This window comes from Chiroxiphia lanceolata, chromosome 25 (assembly GCF_009829145.1).
Source record: "Chiroxiphia lanceolata isolate bChiLan1 chromosome 25, bChiLan1.pri, whole genome shotgun sequence".
Lineage (NCBI taxonomy): Eukaryota > Metazoa > Chordata > Aves > Passeriformes > Pipridae > Chiroxiphia > Chiroxiphia lanceolata.
In genome coordinates, this window is record NC_045661.1 from 2,670,397 (window position 1) to 2,682,601 (window position 12,205).

Consider the following 12,205-nt stretch of genomic DNA (forward strand, 5'->3'; position numbering starts at 1 on the left):
ATCCACAAATTTAAAAGTTGGGACATAGCAATAATCATTTGAAAATCACAGGTAAGTTCTAAAATCCAAGCTACCAGTAACAAAATAAAAATTATTCTCAAAACAATGTTTTTATGCACGAGTTGATTACTCTTCCCAGCCCGGAATTATTTTGCAAACAAATCTCAATTAGAGAGTGAACTTTTCTATTTTTTTTTTTTCCAAAGAAAAAATAGATATGTCATTTTTCGAGATATTTTGGATATTTTCCTTACTTGGCCAATTCTCATTAGTCACATCAGTCCCACTATAGATATTTTTTTCCCTTTTCAGAATGGGAGACCTTTGTTTTGAGTGATTCCTTTGTATAATTGGTAAAGTAGAAAACAAAACATTAAACATTACAAAACAAAACAGATGAAAATACTTTCAGCTTTGCTCATGTTCCTGCCAACTATTTTCCTCTTAAAAAAACCCCCCACATAAACCAGCTCCTTCTTGGCCTGTTTTACTCCTTTAAAGGGGAAAAGAGACCTGAGGATTCACATTCATCCTGTGGGAAGGACAAACAGGATCCCTAAGGAATGGCAAGGACTGGGTTTAAGCTTCTAAGCCAGACTCTATTATTATTCCTCCCTCAAAAAACCCCAAGAAAATAAAAATATATTATCATAGAATGGTTTGGGCTGGAAAGGACCTTAAAGCTCATTTCATTCCACTCCCCTGCCATGGGCAGGGACACCTTCCACTGGCCCAAGTTGCTCCAAGCCCCGTCCAACCTGGCCTTGGACACTTCCAGGGATGGGGGTATATTGTGATTAAGGTACAGAATATTTCAATATCACACGCTGTGATGTAGGTACAGACTTTTGAGACTGCTTTAAATATCTGTTTTGCACAGCACACCAAAGCTCATCCACGTTATTAAGAGATTAATAGTGAGAGCACAATTTATTTGTGGCTGCCCTGGGCTCCAGGCTCTGCTCTTCAGATCCATTCCCACGCTGTCACACTTCATTCCTGAGGGCTGGGCCATCAGCATGTGGGATGCAATACTTCCAAGAGGGCTCATTCCAGCAGGCCCTGTACCTCCTGTTCATGGAATCTGTGTGGTGTGTCTCTCTGGGAGCCAGGAACAGCATCAGAGGCTGGTCCATCAGAGCCTGTGCCAGTGCCCTCTGCTCCTCTGCCTCCAAGATGGAACAACAGTCTCCAGGTGAAGTGCTTCCCTGACTGAAAATTCCTCTTAAATATTCAGAGTGTGAAAGCTCAGGAAAATCAGAGCTTACACGAGGTGTTAAAGTTTGGGGTGCGTCCAGAAGAGAGAACAGATCCCAAGGCTGAGATGGGCTCCTTCTACCCACAGGAGGCTGCTCTACCCCAGCCCCATGCCATCCCTGAGGCTGCTGCACACGGTAACTTCTGTTTGGGAAGTTTTGGGAAGTTCTACCTGGCTGGGTGGGGACTCAGGGGTTTCTGAGGGGTGCCACCCCAGCTCACAGTGGTGTGCCAGGATGACACGGGATGTGCTTCGTGCGCCGCTGGCCCGAGTTAACCCACAGCCCTATTTTCCACCTGTAACCATGGCAACCTGAGTTATCTCGCAGAGGTGCCTGTCACCCCGTGGTAGTAACACCCTGCTCCTCACAGTCCCACCACTGGGATTATCCATGTGCACGTCCCGACATGGGAGGTGGTGGCTGCAGCATTCCCGTTTCCAGCACAACTGTGGGAGAGGCCGAGTGGGAGGTGAGGAGGAGGCAGAGGAAGAGCAGGAATGCTGGAGCAGTCCAGGGCTCTCAGCAGCACAGTCAGCTCCTTGGCAACAGGAGGATGGAGTGCCAGGGTGGATGGACACAGCAGCAGCTCCAGGGGAGAGGAGCATCACTGGGAACGTGGCTTGTGTGATTCTGTGGAAAGAGCAAGTCTGTGGGATGTTTGGCTTCTATGGCAGGGTGAAGGTCCAAGACATTCATCGGAATTCAGGAGTCTGTGAAAGGGGAAATGTGCAGGACAGTGCCTTCTGGCTTTTAGGGTACCCTATTTCACCCGTTGATGGGGTGAGGAGAGGGGCTCAAGGGGAATACAGGGAAGTAGATGGGATATGAGAGGTGAAAATAGGGCCATCAGATGTGCACATCAATGAGCCAGGAATGACTGAGACCTAAATCCCAGGCTTCCCTCTGACACGTGCTCTTTCATCAGGGAGCTCTGGCCTCCCAGGGGTTTGCTTCCCAGCCTTTCTGGTTAGAATTCCCTCAGTGATGTGTAGCAGGTGATTTCTGTAAGGTTGTTCTGGAGACCTGCAGCCCCTTTGCTGGAGATGGATCATTCCTTCCCCTCTCTGCTGCAGCTGAAGTGTGTGTGAGGCCACTGCAGGAGGGAGCACTGGGTTCTGCACAGCCTTGATGCCAAACCCACCACCCACAGGGATGAAACCTGGGTTATCTAAAGCCATTCCTGCCTCAGAACAGTGAGGTTAAAATGAGGTTGTCCAAGATGAGCTGCCTTAGGATGACCATTCACCAAACTTTGAGTGCAGGTGAAAACTGAAATGCTGGTGCCCAAATGTATCTAAAGACACAGGCCAGCATATTGGGAGTTTCTGGAAAATTGAATAACAGTGAGCTGGTAACATTTGGAGATGATACAAAATCACTGAGGCAAAGCAGTGAGGAGTAAAGGAAGGAAGGATGGCTGGGGAAAAATATTATCTGATTAAATTCAGTATTTGTAGGTTCAAAATGGTAGGTTAAAGAAAAAAACCAACCAACTCAAACCACAAACCCCAAGTGAACACAGGGAGTGATGGACACGGTGTAACTCAGCAGTACATGGAGAGCTGGCTGCAGGATGTGGGAAGGGCTGCAGCTTCCTGGGTGCTCCTCCCTGGGTGCTCCCTATGGGTGAAGGGCAGGCTCCTGGCACGATGGATTTGTGCAGTCCCAGCACAGGGCAGGGCTAATTCTTCTATTTGCATCATTCCTTTGAGGTGACAAACTGTGCTGAGCAGGCGGCGTGACGGCCCCACGGCCACAGAGAGCTGGGAACCTGTGGGAGGCCAGGTAAACACAGCACAGAGGAGTCCCACACCGGGGCCAAACACAGTCCCTGCTCATTTCCCAGCCCAGCATAGCCAGTGCTGGGAACTGCACCATTAAAACGTATTTAAAGGGTGCAAAGTCTGCATTATTCCCTCTCCCAGTGGTTTATGGAAACAGCCACCTGGCTGGGAATGCTGTGGGAGGGCCACCGCCCTGGGCACCCAGGTGAGAAAGGATTAGGACCATAAAGGAAATGCTGCATCACAGTTTAAAGGCAAGTGTTTCTTTCCCAGCACAAAGAACAAAAGCTTCCTTCTTTAAATCCCTGGAAGTGTTCAAGGCCAGGTTGGATGGGGCCCTGAGCCACCTGATCACGTGGAAGGTGCCCCTGCCCATGGCAGGGGGTTGGAACGAGAGGAGCTTTAAGGTCCCTTCCAACCCAAGCCTGTCTACGATTCTAAATCCACTTCACAGACCACAGGGTGGGGAAATCTCTCCCCCTCAGGTAACTGGCACTGGAAGGGGCTGCCTGGAGTGGCTCAGGGTTACTGTATCTGCAGACTCCCAAGCTGGAGATGCAGTTGTTCCATGACTGGAGAGAGTGGCAGGGAGGGAGACCCCTAAAGCCAACACACAGATGCCCTACAGCTTCAGAAAGAAAGAAAGACAGAAGTTGTGGTATCGAGACCACTTTGGGAAGGACCTACTGCCTCCTAATAACCTTAAATAAAACCACCCGACTTCCCATCTCCATGGTAACTCCTTCCTCCAAAGCACTTTCAATGCAATTTGTTTCCTGTTCCTCTTGACTTCTCTGGTGGTTTTAGAACAGAACAGTCAAGGCTGAAGGGTTGGACCACAGATGAGAAACCACCTTTGCCTCTGAAAGCAAGGGTCAAGCAGAGCTTCTGTTCCCTCCCAGGTGATACCTGAGTTACCTTCACCAGCCTGTGTGGGATGGTTGCTGACTGCAGAGAAAAGCCACAGACAGCAAGAGAGGATCAACAGCCCTCCAGCCTCTCTCCTTGCAGGAGCTGGTGAAGTATAACTTACAATTTGTGAGTTCTACAGGTCACTTTTGGTAGAGGTCCCAGCTCAGGATGGATCCCTGTGCCTGCCTTCCAAAGGGCCTTGGCTTGTAGTGGTGCTGTTGTTGTAGGTAACTGCCCAGGCTGGGCTTTGCTGCTCTGGGCATCACCACACCCTCTGGTGTTCTGTTCATGGTAGAGGAGAGCTCAGAAGGGCCACCCTTATAAAACCCTGCTCCAGTCTGACAGAGTCACACTAAGAGCAGGAATTATCCCGGGAACAAATATTCCCTCCAATGGATCACGAACCCAGTGCAGGACAATGATGTAGGTAAGAAGTATTTTGTCAAAGGGGCAGTGCATGAGAACATGTCTGAGCACAAGAAACGTGAGCCTGTTAAACATTAAAGTTCCAAAATTAAACCCTTGTTTATGTAACGACCGGGTCACCGCTGCTGCATTGTACCAAAAAAGGCCCTTTCCAGCGGGCACTGATCTCCCACAGCCTCCCCAGTGCCGTGGGGGCTTCCTGGTCTCTCCCAGGCCTCCCCTGAGTTGTGTCCCACCAGATCCAGCTGCTCTGTGCAGGTCAGGGGGCACTGGGATCCCCCTGGAGTGGAGATGCTCGTGGTGCCATTCGCCTCTGCAGGGAGCAGGACCTGGCACCTGAAATCACAGAACTGCTTTGGGGCTTGACCCTGACACTCAGCTCCTCACCCTGCTGCTCAGTAACTCCTCACAGGGCTGGAGAAGGAGGGTTGTTGCTGACTCAATGTATTAAGTGAAGTCCCTCCTCGGTGCCTTTCCCAAACCTGCCCTTCCCACTGTCCTCTTACACCAAACACGGTCCATCTGCAGGCCACCAGTTGGACTTGGTGGCTTTAAACCACGATGAAAACTGTATTGGGGGCTGTCCTGTGCAGGGCCAGGACTTGATCCAACTCAGGATATTCTAGGATTTTTTTTCTTCTCAGATTAAAGAATGACACTGGTAGCGAAGACAAGTCTGCAGTCACTCCAGAGAGCAGTCCAATGTCCTTGGTGCTTCAGCTTGGCTAATTGCAAATATAACAGCACAACAAACTACAACTAAGAAAATTTAAATGCAAAATACCGAAAAGAAGCTTTATGGAGCTTCCCTCCTGCAGAGTGTCTTTGAAAAGCCTTCTAAAAAGCCTTTTACCGCATTGCTAAACACACCTTTATTTATTATTTTTTTAAGAAAGGGGCATAAAAGAACTTAATCCAAACTAAATATTTAACCAAACAGCAATTAACTAACAATGATGAATGGTAAACAGTCCTAGTCCCACGCTAAACGGGGACTTCACAGCCAGTTTATCTAAGCTAAAGCTGCTCAAGGGGAAAGGCAAGTTTATTGAGTAAACTGTGTCTCAGCCACCTCGCTATTAAAACAGTCCACAAACAGAAACTGCATCATATATTCTGAGAGCAAAAATAAGGAGCAAGAATGTAACAACCCAGGGAAGTTACAATGCTACACGGAGCAATTATCCCGAAATAGAAAAGCAGAGAAAACACGAAGCTGTGAAGCAGCAACTTCCAACCCCCCCCCGGCCTTGTGGTAAAATAAAGTGAGACCCCTTAAATTCCACCTGATGTTCCCATTTGGCCTGGGACTGTCATTCCTGCTTATCCACCAGGAAAGAATGAGCCTGGGCAGAGTTGGCTAAAATTTTACCCATGTGGGTCCTTTTGTTTAAATGTAACAGAATCAGATTATGATTATTATTATTACCACCATTATTATTATTATTACTATCAATATTATGCCATTATAATGATTTTGCCATTATTATGCTATTATTATTTTGCTAATTTATATTTCTATTATTTATAGCTATGATTATATTGTTGTTGTTATTATTATTGCTATTTATTATTATTGCTATTTATTATTATTTTCATCATTATTATTTATTATTATTATTGCTATTTATTATTATGCTATTTATTATTATTTTTATTATTGCTATATTATTATTATTTATTATTGATATTTATTATTACTATTTATTATTATTTTTATTATTGCTATATTATTATTATTATTATTATTATTATTATTATTATTATTATTATTATTATTATTATTATTATTATTGCTATCGATATTATTATAAGAATCACTATTATTATCCACATTATGACGATTTTAAATCACCCCCCCGTAAGTCTGGCGACTCAGAGCAGGCCGGGGCGGGGGGGCCGTGCCCAATCCCTCATCCCTCCCCGCTCCGGTCCCTCCTCCAGCCGCGGCCGCTCCCTCCCCCGTGGCCTCGGGCCCGAACCGCGGCTGCCGAGGGGGGGTCCCGGCGGGCGGCGGAGCCCCGAGACGAGGAAGAGGGGGCGAAACCGGGGGGGGACCTGCGTGGGGTGGTGCGGGGGATGCGCATGGGGGTGGCTCGGATAAACCGGGGGTGTGAGTGGGGGGAGAACCGGACGAAGAAGATGCGCGGGGGGTGGTGCAGGGATTGTCACGGGGGGTGCACGGGATGCGCAGGGGATGTTCTTTGGGGGGTCCGTGGGGCGGCGCAGGGGATGTGCATGGGGGGGTACGGGGGATGTGCATGGGGGGGGTGCAGGGGATGTGCATGGTGGTGGGAAGGAAGGGAACGAGCAGGGGGTGTCCATGGTGGTGGGAAGGAAGGGAACGAGCAGGGGATGTGCACTGGGGGGTCCCTGGGGTGGTGGCGGTGATGTGCATGACGGGGTGCAGGGGATGTCCATGGTGGTGGTGGTGGGGAAGGGAACGAGCAGGGGATGTGCACGGGGGGTGCAGGGGATGTGCACGGGGGGTGCAGGGGATGTGCACAGGGGGGTGCAGGGGATGTGCACAGGGGGTGCAGGGGATGTCCATGGTGGTGGGGGGGAGGAAGAGAACGAGCAGAGGGGGTGCAGGGGGGTGCAGGGGATGTCCATGGTGGTGGTGGGCGCAGGGAACGAGCAGGGGATGTGCACAGGGGGGTGCAGGGGATGTCCATGGTGGTGGGGGGCGTAGGGAATGAGCACGGGGGGGTGCAGGGGAAGCGCGTGGGAGGCTGGCTCGGGATGCAGCCGGGATGTGCGCCGGGTGCGCTCGGGATGTGCCCGGCCCCGGCGGCCCCGCTCCCCCCGCTCCCCGCCCGCGGTACTCGCCTGGCGCATCATCATCCCCGCGGCTCCCGGCCCGTTCCCGGGGGGCCGCAGCGGCTGCCGGGGCCGCATCGAGCTGGGGCGGAGCGGGGGAGGCGGAGGGGCCTCCCCGGGCTCCCTGCGGAGGAGGCGGCAGCGGGGCCAAGGTCACCCCGCACCGACTACAACTCCCAGGAGGCAGCGAGTCCCCGAGGGGGGGTCGGGGGCAGTGGATGAAGGGCGAGGGGTTCGCCCCAGAGCCCCCCTTTCACCCCCACCGAGCTGCCTTCTGGCGGAATTTTCCTCTTCCCCAGTGGACCTGGGATGTCCCGTCCCAGGGGATGGCAGTGAAATCTCTGAAAATCCGGCACAAATAGACACAGATCTATTTTGGGATTTTCCTTGCTTAAAAAAAAAAAAATAGGCAGCAGGAGGAGAAATTAATGTTTAAAGGTTGGGTTTAAAATGCTGCCTGTTCCTTCCAGGTCTGCAGCCGCTGCGTGTGTCACTGCACATCTCCAGGACCACCTTCCAGGACCTCCACAGTCATTAACGGGTGTTATTCTCACTCCCTTTTAGGAAGTGGTGGGATAATCGTTCCCCATTTAACGGCTGGGAAACTTGGCACAGCGCAGATTAAGTGATTTGCTGACAGGCACATAAGAAAATTGCGCTAGTCAAGCGTTCTCCCAATTATGCCATCCTTGGAACTGCATAATTTCCCTGCGTGATTCCAGACACGGCTCATACTCCCTGGGCAGGGCTTCGTGGCTAAAACCAGCCAGCAGCCACGGCAGGATGGGGCTCACAAGTCTGTGTCCTCGGCGTGGGGGTCCACGGGGCACAAAACCGGGGTCACCCAGTCACCCAGGATGTGCTGGGGGAACACGAGAGGCCTGGGGAGGTGGAGGGATGCTCAGCTGCCCGGGGGGTGCTGCACAGACCCTCCCCAGCGCTCCCCAAATCCCGCTTCGCCTTCAGGACCTGCGCAGAGCCGGCAGGATCCCGCAGCCCAGTGGAAATTCCCCAGCGATGCCAACACGGGGGGCCTCCAGGGACCAGCAAAACCTCCCCGGACCCGGCCAGGAGCTGGGGCGCTGCCATCTCCATGCGGAGATGCCAGCCTGCGGGGAAGGATCCCTCTGGAGCAGGGAGGCCGGTTGGGAGCAGGGATGGGGCTGCACCTGCCCCTCGCTTTATTCCCTGCCCTCGCCTCTTCTTATTCCCTGCCCTCCCGGCTCCGCGCGCTTTTCCAGGCTCCCCTGCCCTCATTCCGATGGGCCCTGCCCGCCCAGCCTCCTAATCTGCGCTAAGTGGGACTGCCGATGAACGCTGTGATAAATTTAGAAAGAAATCTTTGTGTGGGTCAGAGGAAAAACACGGCGGCCCGGGGAATCCGAGCTGCAGCGACGCGCTCTGATTTCCCTCTGCTCCCAGCAGGATTTAACGCTGGAGTTTCTCGCTGCTGGAAGCAGGAGGGATCCAGAGGGTTTAGAGCTGGGCCGTGCCCTGCTGGAGCTTATAAACCAAGGATGCCTCGAGTTAAAATAATGATTTTTAAACTGACATAAGTGGAAAAGGAACGGGAGGGTGGCTGAGCTGCCCCAGCTCCGACCGCGACCTGACATTTCAGCCCGAGCCTCTTAAAGAGCAAGTTTACCTTCCTCGGGACTTGTTTAAATGCAAAAGGAGGGATTTAATTCCTCGTTCAGGCTCCTGCCTGCACACCACAGCCACTCTGCTCCTTCCCGATCGCTTTTGTTAATCTCTTAAATTGTTTTAAAACAACAACAACAAAATAATAGTATTAACGGTGCGAAATCCCCCGTGAAATCACCAATCCAGCCCCACTTTCCTCGCTGCAAGTCTGAGCAGTTTCAAACTGTTTTATCATTTGCTGGTAAATTATATTGTACCAAGGCAAGGAAAGGAAAAGAATTCTCTGAATGTATTTCCTTTAATAAGCTATTAAGACCTTGTACTGCTAATTAAACTATTAATTAGACGTCTTATCGTTCCTAAACACGTTAGCATGTTGCCAAAGCAGCAATAAGCCTCTGGGGCAGGAAGAAGATAAGGAAAGAAGGAAGATGCAAACAAGAAGATTAAAAAAAATATTAAGAAAAAACCCCCCCCACAATAACCAGAAATAGCAAATAAATAACTAAGGGTCAGTAGAGTTACATATTGCTTAATTTATAGGAATAAAAAAGTATGTAACTTGAAAATAAATTTTCTTTATAAAAGGGCCCTTGGGACATCTGTGTCTAATGCAGGAAAAAAAGTGATAGGACTTTTTTTCTGCTGTCAGAGGAGTGGAACCAGGAGTGAAACTCCTTTTCTCCCAACACCATAAGGTGAGCCTGGGAACATGGGGACAGCTCTGCATCATCCCAAGATCCTGCTCACACCGTGTGGTCTTTGGGAACCTTAGTCCTGGCTCACACTGATCTCTGCTCATCTCTGGCTCCATTGCAGGGTTTGCAGCATGAGCACATTAAAATGTTTTTAGAGCCCAATTCCTCAGCATTTGCCTTTGACAGTTTATCTCAAGGGATGGATAATCTCATTTATGTCTGTTACTGCAAATCAAAACACCAGAAAATTAAATAGATCTGAAGGCTAAGATTAAAGACTCAGAATTAAAACACACGTGAAGTGCCTGTAATGCAAATAATTATAAATATAATTTTTTTCCGGGTGATGGAAAAGCCCTACCCAGATGCTGTTCCATTTACCTTGAAAGCAAAGACAGAATCAGAGAATCACAGAAGCATTAAGGTTGGATAAACCCTCTAAGATCATCAAGTCCAACCACTGCCAGGTCCACCACTGAAATATCCAACTGGTGCAGACATGGCTTTCACACGGTGCTGGTTTCTTCCCTGTGGTTAGAAAAGGAAAGCAAAGGAAATGAGCTCGAGCATCACCTTTTACCAGAGCCAAGAGATGCTTTTATGTCCGTCTGCTGGTGCCTGAGCTTGTGGCTGGCCCAAAACTGGGGTTCAGTGGGCCTGACTGGAGGAAGCTGAGGGCGCTGCTGGTCCCCTCCAGCCACAGGGATGTGCCCTGGCTCCACGGATGCTGCTTCACCAGCTGCTTCCCCATCAGCCACCTGAGCTGGAACACAGGGTGTCACCAAAGCCCACCTGGTCTGGGACCAAAACTCCTCCGTGTCCCGGCAGCAGACGGTGCAGTGACTACTGGGGAACTCCCACGCGAGTTTTTTTTTGCAGGATCCAGCACGGAACAAGCAGATGGAAAATGAATTGACGTGAAATCCATGCTAGAAATTCCATTGTAGACGTTCCCCATTCCTAGAATAGGCACTTTAAAGCCCTATACTGTCTGCATTAGCCTTTTATAACTCCATTATAACGGTGTCGCTGTGCCTCGGGGCTGGATCGCTGGGGCTCTGTGGTGGGGCAGCACCCTTTTTTGGGAGCTGCTTCTGCCTGGGCACCGTTCCCCAAGTACCAGCTGCCCTCTAGAGCCAAGTAGTGACTGTTCTGGCAGAGCGCAGCCAGCAGATAGCAGCATTGGTACACAAAATGTACCTGCTGCCGTTTCAAAGCCGCGCAGGAACCTTGGGGTGTTTAAGTCTGGGGCTGTGACCTCCCTCCACTTCAAGGAAAGGGAAATTAACAACCAGCAAACAGAAGGTGGAGCTGCTTTTCCCCGTCCCAGGACACGGGGTTTTGCTGTGAAGGGCTTGTGATACAGCAGGGCAGGTGTTTTCTCACCTGGGAGGGTTGTGTGGTTTTTATTACAGAAGGGAAGGAACATCCACTGAGGGACACTGGTAATAAGACTTAATTAACACTTATTTACTCTGATAAATTTGATTGATTTCAGCAGTGCACAGAGTAAACCATCTTCAACTCACTTTGGCAGTTCAGATAGGAAGGTTTCCCTTCATTTCTGGAAAAATCTTTGCTTTCAACCTGCAGAAGGATTTGGGCACTGCTTGGGTTGGTGTCAGGGCTCCTGCTTCTGTTCCAGGCTGGGACAGGAGCATGGACATGTCATTTAAAGGATGTGTTGCATTTATCTCTATAATCTATCTATTTATATCTATATTTATATCTCTATGTAATAAATACTTATATTTGCATTTATTTATATTTACCACCATTCTTCCCCAGAGGATGTTTCCACACCACTTATTTTCATATAAAGGATCCTCCTATATCAAATTTCTTTAATTAATATATTATTTTCAATGTAAGGGTCCTCACCAGCTAAACACACTGGGTGGGAGCAGGATGTGAGCCTGTGAACCAGGTAAGAGCACTTGCATCAACCTTGAACCACGTTTGTGGGAAAGCAGGTTGCTGTTGGAAGCTGAGATGGGGTTTAGCCCCCTCAAAAGCCCCCCAAAGTGGCCCAAAAACATCTGTGACCCCGCGGGGGATGGAGGAGGCTGCCTGGCAAGGAAGGAATGCAAGGGGTTTGATAAGGAAGGAATAATAATAACAATAATAATAATAATTGTCCTTTTCTGCCGGGGCAGAGCTGAGCCCGCCTGTATTTACACACAGGCAAAAAGCTTCCTGAGCTGGAAGTGCAGCTTTTTCCGCTGGCTCAGCACCGTCGCTGCTCTGCCACCCGCTCCCGGCGTTTCCCTCAATCCCGAGGCTTTAGCGAGACCTTTTGTTTCGCCAAAGCACTTGACTGTAACTGTATTGTCCCTGCTCGGGGCCGTAGGACGTACCCTGAGCTGTGAAAAACGCACCTGACGTTTGATTAGATCTCCAGCTTTTGACACAGCGCTGATTAGATAAACAATTGCCCAAAGACAAAAAAAAAAAGAAACGGGGCCCGGCTCCCTGTCCCACCTCGCAGAGCTAATCAAACCTCTGGGAGAGCTTTCCCTGGGAAAGTAATTTTGTTTTCCCACATCTGTTGCTCAGCCTGCCAGAGGTCAGATTGCGCCAAACTACAACAGGTGCCGGTGGTGTTTTCTAGCTGTATTTAGTATCCCCCGAGGAGGTCCTGGTGTGCCTCTGCCAGGGAATA